Raw genomic sequence first — 25,037 nt, 5'->3', positions numbered from 1 at the left:
AAGGGGAGGTCCTAAAGACCTGGTCTTAAATGAGATATCCATGTCGAATTTAAATAAAAATAACAATACATGTCTAATTTTGCATATGCAAGATAAATGATCCAATTTACAAAAATTTATAAAAACAAATATCCTATCAATATTAAATATGAAAGTATAAGAGCTATACAGGCATAACTCAACTAGAGCTCCACAATAAGTACATAGGTAAACTAGAGCTCCACAAACAATGTATTGTTAGGATCCTCTCTACTTTTTATTATCTCTAGAAGTTTTTCATGTTCTTCAATAAGAAATTTCCACTTTTGATTTCCACGACGTCCTTTTCTTTGTACTGCTTCAAATTTTAATTTGGTTGCTATAACATGGTTACTATAGTGTAAAACCTTTACTCCAGACTTGTATTCAATAAATTCAATACCACTACCAATTACCCTTGTTTGTTAATAATATGTTCCTTCAATAACAACTGATCCAATTGGATATGACTGTTCATCAGCATCTATAGTTCCTTTTAGCAACTTTTGTTTTGCTTTTGTGCATCTTAAAAGATAATAGTCCACACTTTTTGCATTATCTAGTAAGGCTTGAACTACAAAAATATCTCCTGCATGTATATAAAAAGATAAATATAAATTAATTTTAAAACAAATATACATGTATATTAATTTATATATATGTATATATGCACACAAACCTGCCACAACTAAATCAGAAATGCACTCATAATCAACTGAATATACATGATCATGAATGTCAATGTCAATGTCAACATCTTCAAAAGGAGGCTTTCTAACTATCTTCTTCAAATCCCAATGTGAAACATATCCATTCTCAATATTTTCACATGCACTCACTACATTTTCCTTAATGCAGTCATCACAAAAACATGTTTTCTCTCTTACTTTAAGTACTAGAGGTTTATGGTTTCTTGTAGTCATCACTTGATGTAAACTTCTAATTCCAGGAATCGTTTAACAATTGTAAGGATTAGATCGATCTATATCTGTTACAAATACAAAAACTAATTTTCATATTTCAAAAAAAATATTTAATTAAAAACTCAACTTGATTTGAAAAAGACATTAAAAATAGATATAACTTAGTTCACCTTTCACCTCCCAAAAGTAACGCTTATTGTATTTAGTATCTCAAGTAGAAAAATGAACTTTGCACCATTCAACAATTTGATTTGCGCTCTCTATCCTATTCCCTATATGTACATAAAATATGCATGTATATATAAAATTTAAAATATATGCTATTAGAGTATTAAACATGTACATTTAAAAAATGCATATATTTACCTGCAAGTTCATGTTGTCGAAGCGCACGTTTTATACATGTTCCTGCTCCATCATGCTCCCCTTTTCCGTGTCCACTTTCAAAGAAATTCCAAAGTGAGAAAAGAACAAAGAGTAAAAGTTGACTAAGACAAACGAGAGGAATAACACTAAAAATTAGAAAAGAAAAACAATTGCATGAAAAATCAAGAAAATAGAAGGAGGAAAGGTTCAAAAGAAAAAGGAAGCAAAAAAAAAGCAAGAAAACCTTATAACTAAACAATCATTAAAAATGAGAAATAAAACAAAAAAGAAAGAGGCAAGTGAAAGGAAAAGATAAAAAGAAAAAAGTAAATAATGATAACAATAACAAACAATGAGAACAAATTAACAAAATAAAAGTTCAAAAAATAAAATAAACACAATTAATAAAAATAAAATAACCTTCAAAATAATAATTTAAAAATAAGATTAATACATGCAAAAATAAAGCCCCCTTCTATCAAAACAAAAATCTTACAACATGACAACTACATATCTTATGCAATTATGCATAGGGTAGTAGATAAAATCAATGTTTCAATCCGAATAATAATATATAATAGAATTTTAAATGAGAATTGCTTTTGGTCAATGTATTTTTGTGTTTTGTATTTCTTTCTAATGCTTCCTCTTCATTATTATGATAGATCAAAAAGCTTGATCAAATATTTACACAATTGAATCTAGAAGGAATTTTTTTTTTAATAATAAAGTTTTGTATTTTAATAGGGATCTAGTGATCTTATTTCAAAATTTTAAAAAAGAAATATGAGGTGTAGTAAACATGTTAATAAAAAATTCACAAATCAAGTTAAAGGAGAGATTGATTACAATCTATGCAACTTCAAATTCAAAGATTTGTGACATGCAAAAAGTTCGTCCAACATAGGATGAATTTTCTTCCTTCTATGAACTTTAGTCTAAGATCAACCATCCAAAGATGTATCATTAAACAAGAGAGGAGAGAAATAAAATATGAAAAAGGCCTCTATAAAGGTCGACTATATCATGTAAAGGATATAGTGAGAAGATGAAATAAAATTTTCAAGAGTTTGAGATTCAAAAATTGAAGGTGACTAAAATTTTGAGCATTAGTATGATTAGCCAAAAAAAATATGATTAGGAGACACATCAAGTTTAAAGAGATGAGTTTTTAGTATGGATGTGGGAGCCTGCAAATCTTTAAATAATTAGTCAGATCATCAGGAAAGAATATAAAACATTTGGGAAGAGAATTCTTCTACCAAGTTGAAGAAGACATCTTACACGAGCCATAGAGACAAGTCAAGACTAAGTGCCCAATAGAGAAAATAACACCTATAATTAAAAGGAATGCATTAATAATTTACAATCTCAGACCAACACTAACTATTAACTTTTACAAAGACCTCATTAGGAGAGTTTTTAAAAAAATTACTTTCACCAAGATATGACGAAAACAAGTATGGCAAAAATTATTTGAACTATATCTATTCAAAGAAGTGCCATCTGCCTCATAGGTAGAAGCGCACCTTGACTACAAAGAGAGATAAGTAAATCTCACCCAAATAAGCATAACGTCAACATAATACTTTGAAGGATTGGAGGAAGAAAACTAGGAGTACATCAAAAGAAGATGCATATCCTACATTGAAACACTGCCATCAAACATAACCATTCTATCCCTAGAATAACATCATTGTTGTTTCCATAGTCTTTTGTTAGTGGTGTATAAGTTTCAATGGGTGAGAGGGGTTGATAGCAAGATGGGGTTCTAAAATGGGGATACGAGTGGATGGTGTTATTCCCCACAATAGAGAATGATAGATACAAATTAATGTTTGTCTTTCAACCAAAAATGAAGATAAAATGAAAAACCAAGTACAAGTCATAGCTTTATTTAATATGTATATACTTGTGCAAAAAAAAAAAAATTATGATAAGAGTTTGTCAAGTTAGATCATATTAAAAATACTTCTAACACTACAAATCTTGAATTGACAATGCTTAGATATGCATAGGACATTATCCTTTGCACCCATACATAGGGCACAAATGACTTCATACTTCCAAGAACATACACATCTACTAACCAAAAAATCCAACAATGTTATCAAAAATAGGATGTCTAGTCAACATATAGAAATAAACTTCATCTTGTTACACAATCATCTTCACTTTATAGTACTAAATATTGATCTTCTATTTTATTTAAGTATTTTCTATTCGTTTCATATAATACAATCTCATTCATCTCTTAAATATGTTTGAAAATAAAACATAAGTAAAATTATAAGACCATCAAAATTCTAATTATAATTGTATTTTTATTTTAAATGTTAATCCTCACTTTAACTATAACCTTAACCTTATCCTAAAAGGCGATTATTAGATCATCACAAATTCTATTTCTAATCAAAATTTTAAAAAATCACAAATAAAACTATAAACCATCCTAATCCTAATCCTAATCCTCATCCTATTTTTATGTTTAATACCAATCCTAACTTTAACTATAATCCCAACCTTACCCAAAATCCCAATTATACACTTAACCCAAATTTTATCTCTAATCAAAATCCAAATCTTAACTATAACCCTAAACCTATTTCCATCCCTAACCTACCTCCACCCAACCTAACCTTATCTCTAACTATAAACCTCAACCTATCTTTATCATTCACCCTACTCTACCCAACTCTAACTATAATCTATCTAATGTCTTCCATGCCGAAAACATTATGTCCCATATTTATAATTGATATATTTTAATCTTATTAAAATAATTCAAATGGTATCAGTTAGATGCTCATATGAATTTTATCATAAAGTGAAATGCTCTTCACGTTCAATAATAATAATAAATGTCATTTTTGTTGTTATTATTATTATTATTAGTATTATTATTTTTAATTGAAATAATATAATAATTATTATTATTAGTGTTTGGGTATGTGCCAGATCATGGTCAACCAAACTATGGCCTTAAGTGTTAGTGAAAAACCAAAATCAGGGTTATGTTGACTTGACACGTAATTTTAAAGTAGTTATGGGATTTATATAAAAAAATTATAAGAAAATAATTAGTAGGAAATTGAGTTTAGTTTCTAAATTACTAGGCCTTATTTGGAGAAGGAATTATTTGATCGGTCAAAATTTTGGATTTTAATGCAGTACTACAAAAATTTAAGGGCAAAAATAAAAAGTAGGTGTATGTCTAACCACCTTAATAAAAATCAAATGATAATATTTTAAAATATAATTATAGATATAAAAAGTAGACTCATTCCCAAATGTGACACATAATTTTAGGTATTTTTATTCTCATTTAGTGGGTTAAAAGGGGTCATAGGGAACCCTCAGACCCCATTCAACCCATTCAAGCACATGATGTATGTCCCTAGGTGTCCTAGACCCCCTAGCAATATATGTTATCATATAATGGGTCAAGATAGGTCATAGCATATCCAATGACCCCTTTTGATCTGTTCAAACACATGATATATGTCCCTAGGGGACCCAGTAACATATGTTCTCATATAATGGAACAAAAGACCTTATGACCTTGTTTGGTGCATTTAAACACTTAAAAAATCTCCCTAGGCATCCTAGTACCCCTAAGAACATATGTTTTCATATAATTAGTTGAAAGGGTTTATAGGGTGCTCTATGACCCCTTTCAATTCATTCAAACACATGATATATGGTTCTAGGGATCCTAGAACTCTAGGAGCATATCTTATAATTTAATGTGTCAAAAGGGGTTATAGGCTACCCTATGACCCCTTTCAACTCATTCAAACACACGATTTATGTCCCTAGGGGTCAAAAGGGATCATAGGATACTCTATGTCCCATTTTGACTCATTTGAACACACAATATATGTTTATAGGGGTCCTAGAATCACTAGGAACATATGTTATCATTGAATGGGTCAAAAGGCCATATGACCCCATTCAAAGGAATAGTGTATATCACTAGGGGTCCTAGGATCCCTATGAACATATGTTATCATATATTTGTTTGGGAGGGTTCATAGCTTATGCTATGATCCCTTCTGTTCCATTCAAACACATGATGTATGTCCCTAGGGGTCCTAGTACTCCTAGGAACATATGTTTCCATATAATGGGTTGAAAGAAGTCATAGGGTACCTTACGATCCCTTCCTATCTTTTAAAACACATGATGTATGCCCCTAGGGGTCCTAATACAACTAGGAATATATGTTGTCATATAATGGGTTGAAAGGGGTCATAGGGTAATCAATGACCCCTTTCAACTCATTCGAACTCATAATAATTTTTTCTAGGGGTTCTTTGACCCCTTTGAACATATGTTATGTGAAAGGGGTCATAGGGTAATCAATGACCCCTTTCAACTCATTTGATCTCATGATAAATGTTCCTAGGGGTTCTTTGACCCCTTTGAACATATGTTGTTGCCATATAATGGGCCAAAAGGGGTCATAGGGTATCATATGACCCCTTTCAACCTATTCTATGACAACATATGTTCCTAGAGATCCTAGAAATCTTAGGGACATACATGTTGTGCTCGAATGGGTAGAAAGGGGCTATAGGGTATCCCATGACCCCTTTCAACACATTACATGCAAAAATTATGTTCATAGGGGTCCTAGGACCCCTAAGTAAATACATGTTGTGTTCCAATGAGTCAAATCTGGTTATAGTATATCTTATGACACCTTTCAACCCATTGGATGACAAAATATGTTCATATGGATCTTAGGACTCCTAGGAACAAAACTATTATGTTTGGGTAGGTGCACCAAGATGGTGTACAATTTAGTGTGCACCAAAAAAAAAAAAAAAGTAAACATGTGTAACTCGATTGGGTTATATAAAATTTTAAAAAGTGGCTAGGCTTGGTTACATTAAAAAAAAAACCTACAAAAAATACATTAAAAACAAAACCCGATCGGGTTATTCAAAACCCGATCAGGTTGTTTTGAGGAAATAAAAATAGGCTCCACTACAGAAGCCATAACTTTCACATCCAAACTTTTATTGACTCTATTTGAAATGCATTGGAAAGATATTGAAGAGATCTATAATATAATACAACTAAAATAATAGTAGGAAATTGAGATTTCATTTTCCATCCATTATAAGCAATCACGGTCTAAAATAAACAATCATTATTTTCCAAACATGGAGTGAATAGCTAGGTAACAGTATTATCATAGTTTTTACATTTCCATCATCTTTCTCACTCCCTCTATCTCTATCTATCACATAGAATCACTCACTTATTCACTCACTAACTCCTAATCTCTCTCTCTCTCTCTCTCTCTCTCTCTCTCTCTCTCTCTCTCTCTCTCTCTCTCTCTCTCTCTCTCTCTCTCTCTCTCTCTCTCTCTCTCTCTCTCTCTCTCTCCATCCTATCCCATTCTCTCCATATTTATCACTCTCTCTGTCCATGTCAAATCCCCTCTCACACTCTTCATCCTATCCCCCTATCTCTCTCTCTCCATCTCTCTCTGTCACTCTCTCTTATCCTATCCCTTCTCTCTCTGACCCCTATTCCCTAACCACCACCCACTCTCTCTCTCCTTGACCTATGATCCTTGAAATGGAAACTTAATGTAGAGAGAGAGAGAGTAGGGGAGAGAGAGAGGGGGGGATTAGGGATTACTTAGAGGGAGACAATGCTTAAGGGTAATAAGTGAGACAGAGAGAGAGGTTAGGAGTTAGTAAGAGAGATATCTTAGGATTTATTTAGTTAGTTTGTGAGTGTTTTTATGTGTGTTTGAGAGGGAGAGAATTAACAATATGTTAGCATTCATGTGTACATATTGATTACACATATAGAAAATAATGATTACCTATTCTAGATTATACTTATCTCAAATTGAGGTAAAATTAATATTCTTATGAAATAGGATTGATTTATTTACATGATTTTATAGATCTCTTTAATAGCTTTCCAATGCATTTTGAATGGAGTCAATTAGACTCCGTATGTGGAAGTTATGGCCTTCAAATTAAACCCTACTTTTAGTTCTTCAAAACTCGATTGGGTTCTCAATAACCTGATCAGATTATTTGAATCCTAGAAACCCGATTGGGTTATGGCTTGGCGATAGCATAGGGAAATTACCCAAAGGCTTGGGAGACTATTTTTCATCCAATTTTTTTCCTTTAGACATTTTTTATATTTTCTCAATTGAATTCTCATCTTTGCCTTCATTAGGTTTGCTAATGGTGAAGTGGGTATCTCTAAAATTACTACCACAATATTACACGTCTTCTTAGCTTTCTAACCATATAAATTTTTCTTTTTTTGGACAATATTAACAATGCAAACTTTAATTACTTTTACCTATGCCTTAACATTCCTCATAGATATATGTCTACCACTTTTTTTTATAACTTTTGATATAATTAACCAAATTCTAAATAAATTATATAGTGTTGTTCTACACTTGATTCTATACACTTAAAAAAAAACAAATTTCCATTTTTGATTGTTTTGGTGCAAGTTATGCCCAACACACAAATATGTACCCAAATTTTAGGATGTAGTCAACTCAATAATTCATAAAAAAATTAAGTACTCATCAAAAAATTACAAAAAAATACAAAAATTCAAGATACAAGTTCTATTAAAGATCATCCTACCAAAGGGTTATACAAAATACTAAATATAAATATGTTTTTTTGTGCTGCGCACAAAAACAACTATGTTATGTTTTCTAAAAAAATTAGGAACTATTTTTTGTGTGCGTAGGGTTTGACCCACCTATTATTATCCATTTTGTACAAAATATAGTAGTTTAGAAATTAGATTCAAGGCACTACAATTTATATATTTTATACATATTTTCATTTTGAGTGGATGAACTTGAAATGTCTTGTCCAAGTTTAGATTTACCTGATTTCATAAAAAGGTCCACTTATACCCCCCTTCTTGTACACCATCTTGGTGCACTCACCCATTTCAATGAGTTGAAAGACCTATCATAGGATAACATATGACCCATTTCAACCAAATACATGACAACATATGTTCCTACAAGTCCTATGACCCCTAGGGACATACATATTGTATTCTAATGGGTAGAAAGGGGTAATAGGGTATCCTATGGCCCCATTGGACCATTACATGAGAACATATGTTCCTAGGGCTCCTAGGACCCCTAGGGACATACCTATTTTATTTTAATGGATAGAAAGAGGTCACAGGGTATTATGTGACCCCTTTTGACCTATTACATGATAACATATGTTCCTAGGGATCCTAGGACCCATATGACCATACATGTTGTGTTCCAATGGGTCAAAAGTCTCTGACCTCTTTTGACTCATTACATGATAGCATATGTTCCTAGGGGTCCTAGGACCCCTAGGGCAATACATGTTGTGTTCCAATGGGTCAAAAAGGGTCATTAGATACCCTATAACCCATTTTGACCCATTACATGACTATATATGTTCCTAGGGGTCGATATCATGTAATTCTTAGGGAACATATGTTGTCATGTAATAGGTCGAAGGGGTTATAAGATACTTTATGACGCCTTTTAACCCATTGGAACAGAACATGTATGTTTGTAGGGGTCCTAGGACCCATCAAAACATATGTTATCATTAAATGGGTTGAAAGGGGTCATAGGGTACTCCGTGACCCATTTTTACCAAATGGAACACAAGATGCATGTCCTTAGGTGTCCTAGGACCACTAAGAACCTATGTTGTCATACAATGGTCAAGAGGTGTCATAGGGTATCCCATTACCCCTTTTGACCCATTAAAATGCAACATGTACATGTAAACCTACTTTTTAGAGTCAGAATTAAAGAGACACTTGACTTTCTAGAGAAATAAAATGCTTTATATAAAAATTTCAAAGCTTAACAAATCTAATTCTATATATAAATATATCAAAGCTTAAAAAATTGAATGCTATATATAAATATATCAAAGCTTAAAATTTTTGCATTGTCAACTCATATTTTAATCCATCTCCCTTACTCAATCTTTTTTTTCCTTCCCTATTTGAGGGTTTAGTTCCTTTGGTTCAAGGTATTTTCCCTTTTTATAGATAATTTTCATGGAGATTCTAGGGATTTATTACATAAGTGACTCTAACCTTGTTTGTGTTATTTTATTTTACTAGGCGACTTGGTTGGTAGCTAAAAAGGGGTTTTCTATGGTTGTAGAATATTCATGTTCAAAGGTTTCTCTTGGTAGTGCCACCTCCAGTTTGTTCATAGATGGGGATTTGTTTTTCTTATATCTCTTTTGGTATCTATAGTGGCCTCATTATTTCTTCTTTTGACGGGATCATTCTATTTTAGTCTTCCTTTTTCATGAATTCTATTGAAGTGGAGTTATCCTTAAAATAGGTTAGGATATTGTTGTTGTGTGAGGTTGAATGGTTCTCTATGTTTCCAAATGATGGTTTTGACTACTTGAAGGTTTGATTGGTTTGTGGGTATTTTTCCTAACCGTTATTTATCTTTCTTACCTATTCTTATTAAGGTGGGATTATTTTCTACCAATGCATAGATAAGTATTGCAAGTTAAGGGGGTTAATTCTATTTGGAAGATCTTGTAGGCCATTTCTACTTTATTTTGAGTTTCTATTTAAAGCTTAAAAAGGTTATGGGATCTTTGTTAAAAAAGAAGTGCAAACACAAAGTAACTAATTTTAAACAATCTATACTATAAAATTTACTAAACTCCCACTACAATTTTGAATAGTCTTAATTTTTTTTTGGGTAAGAGGTTGAAGCCAAGATTAATTATTATAATGTGGTGTGATTAATTATTATTATTTATTAAGATCAAATAGATTCAAACCCAAAACCTTTCAGATAAAAGGCTCACAATTTACCATTGTATTGTAGGCTCTTGTGTTATATTTACATTACCTTTTCTTTTAGATGGAAGGCCCTTTTAGGGCATGCACATTAATCATTTTTTCATGATCCCTCTAAAATGGAAACCCATAATAAGTAATGATGAGTATACTAATTAAGTATCTAGTAAAACTATAAATTACATTGGGAAGACCTACCATGTGATAAGGCCCCACCTTTTCATATGTATGGGTCAAATAGATTAAATGAAGAGATAAAGTGATTGGGTGTAGGGGTAAGGTATGTGTGAACAAGAATCAGGGGTGCTTTCATTATATAAATAGGGTAACTAATAAGTAAGGAAGTAAAAAGAGGCTTCGCTAATAAAGTAAGACCCATTTTTTCATAAGAGGGGTGTTTACATGAATTATGTGGAGAAGAATAAAGTGAAAGGGGGTTTATAGAGGACATACCAAAAATATTGCCATGTTGAACATAGAAAATATTTATGATATTACAATTATTTTTCATATACATATATATGCATTATTTAAGAACTAATATTTCTTCAAAGTGAGCATAGAATTCATATATTTTCAAAGTATAAATATGTTCAAAACAATTCATAGTATAAGTAAGATCCACCTTATTAAAAATTTGAAGTGATTGAAGAGGAAGTTAGAAGGGGGGATTATTACTAGTCATCAGAGCATTATCCTTACATCCTATGAGTAGACGATTATGGAAACTCAAGAGGGAAGAACAAAAAGAACCACCATGAATAACCTAGAAAATGAAATGAGATCCTACATGGAACAAAACAATCAAACATTGATTAATCAAATGGAAAAATCTAACCAAGCACGTGTCCAAGCATTGCAAAGTATTGAAAATTTAATTAGTAATAATATGAAAGGAAAACCTACTCATATAAGAGATACTAGCTCAAATCACTTAGATATATTTAATAATGTCTTCTAGGGCTGAGGTACTACAACTTGTTTTCTTACTTAGAGGAGAATAATTTTGAGAGGAAGGAGGAGTAGAACAACCCTTGAATCAAATGAAGGATATAGCAAGACAATATGCCAAACTAGAACCACGTATTAGGATAGTGGTATCATTTTGGGAATTTTATGAAGATAAGAGAAAGGAAACACCTAGGAAACATGTTAACAAGGATCTTAAGTAGAAAGCAAAAATGGTGGATGTTCCAAATTGTGATGGATTAGAAAAGATCATGGCATATATGATTGGCTACAAACATTAAACACTTACCTAACACTTGACACCATGATTGAAGAATATGCACTCCAATTTGGTATTCTCCATTTGGCTGGCATAGCATAAGAATGGTGGCACCATGGGAAAAACACACAAGGCCATGATAATGTCACCTCATATAAAGAATTCACCCACAAATTTATGAAAATATTTGATAGCAAAAAAACTCCAAGAATATTTCAAAATACTAAAACATATTAAACAATATGGGACAGTGGAAACTTACATTAATGGGTTTGATAGAATATCAGTATGAGTGATGAGAATGGATGAAGATGGAATCACTTACATATTCTTGGATAGGTTGAAGGAACCCCTTAAAGGGTTAATTAGTGCCCTTAAACCAAAAAGTATTGAAGATGCCTTCAAAGCAACACTAAATCTAGAACCTTCACCAAATAATATAACAACAAGCCACATAGAATGATCTCATGATAGAGATAAACAACATACAAAGGAATTTCCAAAAAGAATTTTTTTTCATTATAACAAGAACTTTGAATGTGGACACATATGTTGAGATGAAAAATCATAAAAGAAATGAAAAGAATTGAGAAAGAGAAAGTTATGTTTTGATGTAAAGAATCTTAGGAACTAGGACATCAATGTATTCCTTTTTATTATTTTGAGGTAGTTATGGATTCATGAGACCAGGAACGATAAGAGCTCAGATTTTTGTCGCGAATCTGATCGTGTGATTAATTGCCACCAACTCAAAATGAATACCAGGTGCAGAAAGACACTCCATCCATCCAGTTGATCTATCTACTATGTCAAGAAATGTTTTGGCTTCGTTTTTGTCTTCTCCAGGCTCTCTCTCAGAGAAATATCAAATATTTCTTGGTACGCAAACCATTTTCAAATCAGATCCTTGATTGGATTCCGAGGGTGAGAAGTTAATGCCAGTAGGTGAGAAGTAAATGTAATGCAAAAAATCCTCAATTACGCCTGAACTATAAAGACAATTTTGTGATCTTTTTCTAGGGTCGACTCTTTCTAATTTCTCTGCTACTGCTTGCAGATCTACAGTGTAAAATTCCCTTTGTCTCTGAGATGTATAACATTCTGTATCATCTCCTTCAACCATCAATGTGTATGTGCATTCATCTTGCCTCTCATTGGTGTATTGTTGAGATCTGTGACTGGAATACTGTATCTATTTTTGACCTATTGGATAATATATAAGTGAATCTTTTTCCTTGTGCTATTCAGTTGGTTTCTTGATATGTATGTGGTTATTGATTGACATAAGTCTAGGTGTGTATGTCTTTTGGATGTTATCTTGGTTTTGTAGTGCATATACGGGCAGAAAAGAAGTCTGAACACTCTATTTTGGTGCATCACCTCCTTAGATTAGACTAGGTAGATTTGCTTTCCTGCTCTTCTTCTCCCTTTTCCTCTCCAAGAATAGATAGGTGCGCCCTGATAGTAAGAGGAAGCCAGCCTTCTCCGAAGACTCAACCTCGCAGTTCAAGTCCCACAGCTTGGAGGTTGTTTCCATGTTTCACTAGGTTGTCCTCGTGCATACGCCTTGGACAAGGGTGCAAACCTAAGTGACAATAGATACTCCTTGTGATTCAATACAAAAGGATAATCTTTTTCTTTCATTTATATTTCCTCGGGGTGACTTCTTGATATATATTGTAGGTTTATTTGTGTAGCCCTATATTAATTATTTTGGAGACATCATGGATGATATTTATCCTCTCTTTGTTGAGGATGATCTTTGGAAAATCAATGTAAAAACTAATTTCTTTGACACCCATGTTTTGGCAATATTATAAATTTTATTTTAACCTTTTATTATATGTCTTGTAATTGTTATCACCAACATTAAATACATTTAGATTTTTTATTTAATAACTTAGAGGATAATAACTCCATGAGTAAGGCTATCACTAGCTTTAAGAAGAAACCCATTGTCAACCCTGCTCTACATGAGGGATTGTTGCTGCTAATACATGAGTACTTCAAATCTCAAATGATTAGCAACAATCCTTCGCTGGATGCAGAAGAGGAAAATGGTAGCTCTAGCTACTCTTTTGACTCTGATGAAATTCAGAGCATAAGCTTGGAGGAGGTGGGGAATGTTTCTTTTGGAAAGAAAATTAAGGGTCATGTTAAGAAGCAGTCCTCTAATTTAACCCCTAGAAGAAAGAGCCCAAGGGACCATAGCCAAACCTTTGGTAAAGATGATATGGATTATAATGAGGATGAGGAGGACATGACTTCTGATGATGAAGACAAGGAGATGGAAGAGGACATTAAAGAGGACCATGCTGGGAAAAAGTGGATGAGGGATTATGCAAATAATGAGAGGGTTTCGAACCAGGGACCGGATGTTTTGATTCTCCCCCTTTCCCCTGTTCATCCCCATCCTCAATCTCACTCTAAGGAGAAGGAAAAGGATAATATTGGTGCTAAAGAGGGAGAAGTACTTTTCAAAAATAGGAGAAAAGCTTGGAGGAATCTCAATGTTAGGACTGCAACATTGGGAATTTATAGAGAAGCTATGAATCCTCAGATTTTGGTGGAAAATTAGGAAGAGCCCTAGCTTGAAGAGCTCATTGATCTAGCCATTGTGGCCATATCTGATAATGCAAGGGAGATGGGTATGAACCTTCTAAACAACACTCCTAATAGCATGATTGATGATTTAAGATCAATCAAGTGGCTATAACATGAGCTGGAAGAGGTCAGAGAGAAGATTTTTCAGTTGGAGGGCAACAACAGGAAGACTAAAAATGAGAACCAAGAGGATCAGAGCGATAGAACCAATCTAGTTGAGAGCAAAATTAAGAATCTTGAAAACTATAATCATAATTTGGCTAGTTAGATGGTCTCTCTCCTCAATTTGATCAATGACAATATTCTCTCTTTAACTAGTTTTTTCAAAGACAGAAGCCTGCTGGTAGGTGAGGATGGAAAGGGTAGAGAAAGAGTCTACCCTCAACACTGCTCTGATACCATGTAAAAATTAACACTATTGCAATCACTAATTATTAATCTCCTATCATAAACGATTATTAAACTACTGAAAATAAATTCTCAACTAATATCAAAAAATAAGCAACTACAACTTCACCAATAAAAATACAAAAAGAAATTCACAACACAATGAACACAATATTTTTAGACAAATTGTCCCTAGAAAAACCCCTAAGGGAAAACCAATTCTATGGATGAGGAATTATATTATACTTCAGCAAATTAAGAGATACAAAATTCCCTACCTCTCAATAGCTAACATTGTTATTCCCATGCTAACATTGTGCCCTTGCTAATACTGCAAGACAATTTGTTATCACTACAAAATGCTTCTCTAAAAAGAACTTGTCTTTCCAAATGACCCAATGACCCCTTTTTATACTACTCTATTGGAAAACCAATGACCAAGATTAAATCAAACCAACTACTAAGATTAAGACAACTCAACAGCCAATAATAGAATTGGTTACAAGGTTTCCAAAAGGGAATCACTAAATTAGTAAACATTTATCCTTGCAACAACTATTTACTAATTCTCAGCAAGTGCACAAATAGCTATCCAAACTACCCATAACTAATGATACTATATATAGATAAGGATGAATAGCTATCCAAGCTACCCATAAATACTACTGCTATTTCTGGGTCAGAAATAACAGTTGTCCAACTAACAATAATTAACATTATGGAACTCTGTAACTACCTTAACTAAACAAAATTGAACATTGATAAAAATATATGTTGCAATCCCTAAGTTAAAATTAGAGAATATTTTAATTAGGTTCTTCTAAGGACTTGATTGTTGAGATATACTAGGTAAGCTTCTAAGTCATTGAATAAATGAATGGAATTATACGCCATAGAAATAATAGATGGTTTTAATGTTTCATTGAATGTTTATTTCTCATAATCATTGTAAGATTGTTTTGACACAATAATTATCAGTGTGAATATTTGGATCAAGGTACTACTATTCTAATTATTGACTTATATAAGCTACAATTGATTATTCATAGGTTTTTTGGATCTAATGAATCATGTTGAATGGTAGTCCCCATATAGTCATGAGAAAATTTAGGATATCCCATTATTATCAATATAGGGTAATGAAATGATGATTGCATAGTGAAATGATGTCCATATTATTGTTAATTCCCCTTTCCCTAGTTTTTAAAGTGTTATTTATAACATGAAGTGTAAAATGAATAACTTGTCCTTTGGACCTTAATAATAAATATAGATAAAATAGTTTGCAACTTTGTATTCATTACCACTTGAGAAATAGATTGTGGTTTGGACAAAATGAGCAAAAACCATAAAAGTTCATAAGATTTCATAACTATGTATTTCATCTATTAGAACTTTGACTCTAATTCTAGAGAAGTAAGGATTAAGCAATGTTATAAAAAAACTTAAATAATGCAAATTTGGTTATGATCATATAATATATCATATGCACACTGAGGAAATCCTTGGTATATAGTTGTTAGGGTGAGAAACAAGAAAAATTAAGATAATTGCATGTAATGTTTTAAACATATAGTTTGAGAAACCAAAATAAAATTTCATAGAGAAAATTAACATGCTAATATTCTAATTATTGACTTATATAAGCTACAATTGATCATTGATAGGATTTTTTGGATATAACGAATTGTGTTGAATGGTAGTCCTCATATAGTATGTGAGAGAATTTAGGATATCCCATTATTATCAATTTAGGGTAATGAAATGATGATTGCATAGTGAAATGATGTCCATATTATTGTTAATTTCTCATTTCCTAGTTTGTTCAGTGTTATTTATTACATGAAGTGTAAAATGAATAACTTGTCCTGTGGACCTTAATAATAAATATAGATAAAATATTAAGTGTAAAATGAATAACTTGTCCTTTGGACCTTAATAATATATATAGATAAAATATTTTGCAACTTACTATTCATTACCAAATGAGAAATAGATTATGGTTTGGAGAAAATGAACAAAAACAATAAAAGTTCATAAGATTCTAGAACTATGTATGTCATCTATTAAAACTTCCACTCTACTTCTAGAGAAGTAAGGATTAAGCAACATTATTAAAAACTTAAATGATGCAAAATTGACAAAGATAACTTTAAGAAACCCCCTTTAGAAATAAGTATAAAATTTTGGCAAATCGAACATTAGTTCAGGGGGAGGAAAAATTTTCTATTGGCGAATTTTTATTTTTAAGTTAGAATTTTTTAAATTTTATTGGCTATTATTTTTCAATCATATGAAAATTCTATAAAATCCTTGTGAACCTTTCATTATTGATGAAAATCATTTGAAAAAAATACACAAACAATGATTTTTTATTTATTATTATTATAATATGGAGCCTAATTAATTATCAAACTTTAAGGTTAAATTTAGCCCACTATTATCATTACAATTTTCCTTCAAATTATTGAATGACGGTTTGGGGGAAACACCTCTATTATTTTTAACCATTGGATGATCCTAGAACAATGGCCTTTCTATTTCAAGTCAAACTTTTAAAAGGATACCAAGTTTTAAAGAAAGTTCCCAATGTAAAGACATGTGTCCCCCAATCAAATCTATTTCGCAGAAAAGTGAAAAAGGATAAAAAGTTTCAAGAAAAGTCTTCTGAATAGAGAGACATGTCAAATATACATACTTAATCTGTAGTGTAACTTAAATGTTTTCCAAATGTTTGAGAATATGACCATCAATTAAGATAAGCATTGAAAATTACGCGAATATATATAAATTACTACATAGAAAAATTAGATTCCATTGGCAAAGTCATCACTAAAATGTAAATAGTTTTGTACTATTATTAGCAATTAGCGTAAGCTTGGGACCTAATTTTGGTAAAGTGCAGGCGACATGGACACCCCAAAAGTGCAAAAAAATTTGTCAAATCTAGGGTCCCTGATGATTGAGATTAGTCAATTGGTGAATATTAGCCACTAAAGTTATCCTTGAAAATTGGTTATGATCATATAATATATCATATGTACAATGAGACAATCCTTGGTATATAGTCGTAAGGGTGAGAATCAAGAAAAAATTAAGATAGTTGCATGTAATGTTGTAATCATAGAATTTGAGAAACCAAAATAAAATTTCATAGATAAAATTAATTACACTATTATGTATGATTCTTCAAATTAAACTAGATAAATAGACGATCTTATTCATACCAATATTCCTATTATGTTGAATTTGGAGAGAATGAAAAAGAATAAAAGATGCACACATCGTACCTAGTCAATGTACAAAATATTTTTATATAGATAAAACCAAAAAAAAAAAAAAAAGAATTCTATTTTTAAAAAAAACCTTGGCTTAAAAAGAGAAAGGACTTGTGTTCAGTACATTTATTAAGGTAAAAAGAAGATGGGCCATCTAATCTGTTCCATATAGAATATAGTACACTATTGCTAGATGCTCAACAAAGAATGCATAGATGTACGTAGGAAAAAACTAGAAGCCTGAGGGGAGGTAAGTCTGAAGGCATTCTCTAAATTAGTATCCATGTAGGTACCCATGTCGGTGTCAAAAGAATAAAACATAAATATACCGAAAGCAAATTATAGTGCAACGTTGCCCTATTTTACTAATTCATGACGCATATATACACCTTTATACGTCACCACACAGTTAAGCTGGGTACGTGGCCTCCTCAACACCTTCCGAGGTTTATTATGTTGTACAATGAGACTTTGGGGCAAGGCAGGCATCCAAGGCAATGGCGATCCTGATTAGCTTTCTCCTCTTTTCTCTGGGCCTGCTATTCACCATTGCAGCCAGTAGTAGACGCCGGAACAAGGGACGACCATACAAGGGCCCTACGCTATATCCTCTTGTGGGTATTACATTCGAGTTTCTCAGAAACCGAAACAGATTCCTTGAATGGGCAACAGATGCCGTTTCCAGAACACCTTCCAAGACATTCATGATCCGCCGCCCACGAGTCACGGGCTTCTACACTGCCAATCCTGCAAACGTGGAACACATTCTCAGCACCAACTTTGTCAACTACCCAAAAGGAGAGCGCTTCAATTTCCTCCTCCACGATTTCCTCGGCAGCGGAATCTTCAATGTGGACGGCGACCTCTGGAGGATGCAGAAGAAAGCTGCAAGTTATGAGTTTAATACCAAGTCTCTCAGAAACTTCGTGGTGGAATCAGTGCAATTTGAGATTCAGAGCCGCCTGATGCCGCTCCTGTCCCAGGTAAGCCAAACGTCCGCCTCCATAGACATGCAAGATGTTTTGCACAGGTTTGCATTTGATAATATATGCAAGGTTGCATTTGGTGTGGATCCTGCGTGCCTCCAATCTTCTATGCCTCGCTCGCCCTTCGCAGACGCTTTCGACGATGCGACCCACATCAGCTCTGGTCGCTTCTTTTACGTTTTCCCCTACTTGTGGAGATTCAAGCGCTTTCTCAACGTGGGCTCTGAAAGGCGGCTCAGGAAAGCCATTCGCGTGGTGGATGACTTCGCCATGGATATAATTCGTTCCAGAAGGAATGAGATGGGGAAAAAGTAAAAGCAGGATCTTCTCTCCAGATTCATGGAGGCTGTTCACGTTGTGGGTAATCCAGAGCTGCAGAGGACTTTCGATGAGGAAGATTTGTTTTTAAGAGACATGGTGGTGAGTTTTCTAATGGCCGGCAGAGACACGACTTCCACGGCGTTCACATGTTTTTTCTGGTTGATCTCTTCTCGTCCCTCCGTAGAAGAAACCATTCGCTCTGAGATTTCGAAGCTTCTCGCGGCCAGAAATGACGGAGCAAAAGAAGGAGATTCGAAATCATGGGTTGTGTTTAGCTTTGAGGAATTGAAGGAGATGCATTATTTGCATGCGGCTCTGTGTGAATCTCTGAGGCTCTGCCCGCCTGTGCCTCTTGATACCAAAATCGCTGCAGCCGATGATGTTCTGCCCGACGGTAATGTTATCCAGAAGGGCTGGTTTGTGAGCTACAGTATTTATTCCATGGGCAGGATGGAAAGCATCTGGGGCAGCGACTATCTGGAGTTCAAGCCGGAGAGATGGCTGAGAAATGGGAAATTTGTTGCAGAGGATCCGTACAAGTTTCCTGTGTTTCAAGCCGGGCCTCGGATTTGTCTTGGTAAGGAAATGAGCTTCATTCAGATGAAGTCGGCTGTGGTTTCCGTTCTACACAGGTTCAGTATCAAAGCGAATGTAGAGTATAGTCCAAAATATTCTCTCTCCATCACATTGCGTATGAAGGGTGGACTCCCTGTAATGATAAAGCGTCTCTGAGTAATTTGTCTAATCACTGGCTTATAAGGTCTTGTTAGTTGCCTCCAGTTCAGAAAAAGGACTAATCTTCCACATCTTGTCATAACGTGAACCGCTCTCTGTGTTTGCTGGAGGTAGTATTATTGTACTCATTTGTAGCTTCATAAAGTTAAAATACAAGTTTTAAAATTTACTAATTTTTTTTATAAAAATATAACTTTATTGACTGATGGCATTTTGTGTTATAGAGCTCTTTTCACGGGTTAACTATTTTAAGGATGGGATTTAGATATTTTTTATTCCTGACATTTTAGAAATAACTATTATGATTTGTAATTTATTTTTGCTCTTTATAGTAATAGACATGTTTGAATAGACATATTTGTTTATTAGTTAGTTTCTATTTTCTCTGAGTGTTATTTAATGTGGGTATTAACGAGTTGATCTAGTCTTTTAAATTGAAGGATAGCATTTGTTGCTTTAGCATACATTGTCATTCTTTAGCGGCCTCAATAGTTTTGGCATTAACGATTTGATAGACAAAAATTGATTCATATTAGTTATCCCTTAATTATTTGATAAGCACATGCAATCATTGTTTTCCAATTTCATCAATGATATTCACAATTATGTTTATTAACTTCATTGACTCAAGTGAACTACATTTGACGTAGTGCAATTAATTCATCAAAAGATCGTCCACTTTTTTATGTTGTGAGCTATTTAATAGTCCACAATACATTATAATATACTAGAATATATTACAATATATCGTATTTTATTACAGTAGCATATAGTAGTATTTATTTCCTTTTTATGAGACATAATTGTTATTCTTTAGTGTGTGATAATTCATCAAAAGATCCTCCACATTTTAGTGTTGTGAAATATCCATTAGCAAATAATAATCACAGTGTCTAGTTGGTTAGAAAAAAATTTCTATAGTAATTTTGTTGAAGGCTTATCAATCAACCGCTTAGCTTTTCCCATTTTCTATCTTAAATTTTTCAAAAGTATGCAATTGTTAGCTAGAATTGAAATCAGTATTACTTATATTGTTACTGATTGGCCATATTCTATCAAAATGTGTTGGCCATTTAAGCTCATGATGGCTCTAGAGTGAAGCAAGGAATTTACCAACATCTACAATATCAATATGGAATGACCAAATCATATCAATAAGAGCTATAGCCAATGATGGCTCATTTGTGAGTCTCAACAAATTTATTATATCATTCACTACCTTCTCAATCACAACTCTTAGGGTAAAATTCCAAATTTGGAGTTGAACGATTCTAGTGTTATCTGTTTCCATTTGTATGAACTAATTTCCATTATATCTTATTTTGTTGACTATGATCTTTGATTTATGTTGTCTATTGAAAGCTTGACCAAATATTCTCTCTAACCTATACTAGTGACTTGGGCAATAGCTAAATTCGTTGATTGTGCATGTATGACATGAGCAATGCTTCTTCAATTTCAAATCACTCACATTCAAGGGTTTAGTGATCTACGTTCCTTGCATTTTTTATGAGTTTTTAAATATATTTCACATCAACAGAGTAAGAATGTAATTTACAATGTATATCATTATACTCGAGTAACTTGAAATGCATAAAATATTTGTTATAGTAAAGGGTTAATTTAATTTAATTTATTAAATTACACCTTTACTCCCTTCATAAGATTTCTCTTTATGCACTTGCATTTTTATTTAATAATTAAATATTAATTATTAAATGCCATTTACCTCTTAGGGTTTCCCTTTTAGGTTTTACGATCTCTTTCTATAAGGATTTGATCAATTGTAAATTTTATTCATTCTTTTCAATCTAATAATATAATTTTCCATATTTTCAGAGCCAAACCCTTGCCTCTTCTTTGTCTTTTCTTCTCTATAGTAGTTTCTTTCATGTAGGTGTTCTTCAGGCTTTGTGGATTTGTATTGCTCAAATCCTTCATGGTATCAGAGCCAGATTTGTGGTAGCTTGTTTATTTTTTGAAGAAAATGGGATTGTGGGTTTGTTAAATCAGATCTAGCTATTTTTTTAGAATTTTTTATGCAAATAGGGGGATTTTAAAAATTAGAGCTCTTTGAGTCTAAACAGCCCTCGCAGTTGGATTCAAAAGATGTCAAAACACCTATTTTCATATAAACTTTGTCAATTTTTGACACTGGAAAAATCTAAGGAAAATTCTTTTCGCTTACCAAGGTCATATGACCCTCAACACCCATTCTGAGGAATTTTTTTTTTTTTTAATTATAAATTATAATCGTGATTTTTAAATGCGCCACCATCGCCGGTGTTCACTGCTCGCACACCACCTCGCCCATCTTTGCCCACACGCTACCAACAGTCACATGGGGGTAAGGGAGCTTAAACTTTAGCCCCAATTTCATTTCTTTTTGGGTTTGTAAATCTAACTTTTCTTTCTAGAGGCCCTATCAATTTTTTGGTTTGAACTTGAGCATACAGAAGCATTTTTTGGAAAACAAAATATCATTGGAAAGATGATTTTGAGACGGACATGATGGTGAATGTATTTTTTGGATATTTTTCCAATTTGGTACCTCTTTGTTTACTTGAAGTCAGATGATTCTTTCTATCTTCTAGAGGGCATAACTTTCTCTTTTTATCTCTATTTTTTGATCTGAAAGAAGTGTCAAAAATCTCTTCTTGAGCACTATCTCGATTCTCTTTTATTTTCATCAATATTTTTCAAAGGTATATGTGATTCCCAAACTGAATCTTTTTTTCTCTCTTCTTGTATATGCATTCCTTCTACCAGTTAGGGTTCAGTTTTTTGTATTTTGGGGGGTGTTTTGTATTATTGTTTATGTTATTTACATCTAGTAAGCCAAAAAAAATTCAAAAAACAATCCAACAACTTCTATAACAATGACTAAGACCTCTTCTTGTCTAGAACTTCTGACCCCTCATAACTATCACACATGGAAGTCCCTAATGACGCAGCTTCTCTAGTCAAACAGGTTGTGGCATTGTTTAGACATAGTGCAACCAGTTTTATAGAGGCCTTTTGAGGTCATGCATCATAGGAACAAGATGGATGAGGCAATGGGGTTGATTATTTTACACCTATCTGATAGTCTAAAATTTCATCTTGATGGGTGCAATACCCATCTAGCTATTTGGACCAGGCTTGATGACTTGTTTGGTACAGTGAATGAGTTCAAAGAACTTAAAATTAAGGTAGATCTTACCTCTCTTGTACCAGATTATTTTCCTTCCATTAAGGACTTCTTGATTAAGTTCAAACAAAAAAGATCTTTATTGTAAGGTTGTGCATAAACCAAGACTGACACTAAGTGCATTTACCTATTTCTTTCTAAGCTTCATGGAAACTTTTAGATTTTTGCTTCTACCTTCCATTCCACCATGGATGCTTTGGGTATCAGATTTACCATGCCATCCATCGAGGTTTTTTGTGATCACTTGACTTGAGAGAAAGTTAAGCTCTCTTAGTTAGATTCTCTCACAGGCTCACAAACTTATGTATTGGTAGCTCAAACATCTTCTGGAAAGAAGGAGAAGAAACAAAAGTCACATCCTACAGAGTCTCAGATTGATTCTAGCCCTTACATCACATTAAGCCCACCTCCTCCTAAGGGGGATAAACCAAAGCCGATAGACCGAAATGTGCTTATTGTAATAAGCCCAATCATGATGAGTCACATTGCTATGAGAAGAAGTTAGATGTCTATGTCAAACAAGTTTCAAATTTGACAACTCTCCTTCAGAAGTACAACATTGATATTCCTTCTACTTGTAATGAAATAACTTGCACAATAGAAGAAATAATATGAAATATTATATAAATACTTGATAATAGCTGAGAGTAATAGACCACTTCGAGGGGGCAACCTCCAAATATCTCCAATGAGAACACACCTCACAATACAATGATGAAATAAGACTCGCAACCTCCTATATATACCTAATTATGCTTAGGTTGAATAGACACAACCCTTCATAACAGCTAGGCTGACCTACCTACCTAATTTATAATATAATAATGATAACATGACTTAATTAAGGATTAAGATAGCCACAAGTTGAGTATTCATAACCCTATATACAATAATATTAAGGGCATAGCATGCCCCCTCTCTTGAAAGAAGCATTGTCCTCAATGTTAACCAAGTGTGGATTCTTTTGAATGAACTCCTCATCCTTCCATGTGGCCTCTTCAACTAGTAAATTCTTCCATTGGATAAGATACTGAGTCAGGGTTTTTTTCCTTAGCTTCTTTGTGCATGTTTGAAGAATGCACTCTAGTTCCTAAATTATTCTTCCTTCTTCATCAAGTTTTGGTAGTACTATTTGAGTAGAAATATTCTGGCCAATTACCTTCTTCAAACAAGAAACATGAAAAATTGGATGTATCTTTGTTATTGGTGGCAACTCAAGCTTGTAGGAAACACTACCAATCTTTTGCATGATTTGGTATGGTCCATAATATCTTGGAGACAACTTATTATTCTTTTTTGTTGTTTCATTGAGATTTGTTTATAAGGCTGCAATCTCAAGAAGATCCAGTCCCCAACTTCAAAATTTCTTTCACTACAATGTTGGTATGCTTGTTGTGGGTATATGCAGGATCATGGTGTACCAAACTATGGCCTTAAGTGGCAGTGAAAAATCAGCAAATCAGGGTTATGTCAACTTGACACATAATTTTGAAGTGGTTATGAACTTTATATCAAAAAGTTGTAAGAAAATAATTTGTAGGAAATTGAATGTAGTTTCTAAACTACTAGGCCTTATCAAGAGAAAAAAATAATTGATTGGTCAAAAGTTTGAATTTTAATGCAGTACTACAAAAATTTTAGGGCAAAAATAAAAAGTAAGTTTATGTCTTACCACCTTAATCAAAATCAAATGATAATTTTTTTTTAATATAATTATAGATATGAAAAGTAAACTCATGCCCGGATGTGACACATATTTTTTGGTATTTTTATTCGAAATAAATAATTAAATATGAATTTTCTACCAAAACTTTTTTAGAAAAAAAAAGTCTCATGTCTGACCACCTTAACTAATAGAAAAATTCACCAAATTTTATTTTATTTTATTTTTCTTATACTAGGCGAAGCATAGAATGTGACGAAACTTTTAGATTTAAAAAATGTTATACCATTTGAAAGTTATAGCTATTTTTCAATCAGTTTATCAATCAGCACTTTACAATAATATGCATTAATAATTAACTAATAAATACTTATCAAACTAAGAATTTGATAGAAATTATATTGATAGAATCTTGAGAGCGATATTAAAAAACTCTTTTCGTTTCATTCAATTTCAATCAAAATAACATTGTTAGACGGCTACCCGAAGTCTGA

General features: G+C 32.9%; 1 pseudogene; it reads left to right on the top strand.

Moving 5' to 3' along the window:
• Window positions 1-18,141: 18,141 nt before the first annotated feature.
• LOC149534418 (cytochrome P450 94A2 pseudogene) lies at window positions 18,142-19,901 on the top strand (annotated as a pseudogene).
• Window positions 19,902-25,037: the final 5,136 nt, after the last annotated feature.

The sequence above is a fragment of the Cupressus sempervirens genome, chromosome 10 (genome assembly GCF_028749045.1).
Source record: "Cupressus sempervirens isolate cs-2001-9-10 chromosome 10, ASM2874904v1, whole genome shotgun sequence".
Classification (NCBI taxonomy): domain Eukaryota; kingdom Viridiplantae; phylum Streptophyta; class Pinopsida; order Cupressales; family Cupressaceae; genus Cupressus; species Cupressus sempervirens.
Note: the sequence above shows the minus strand (reverse complement) of the source record. Positions and strands in the feature narration are given on the sequence as shown.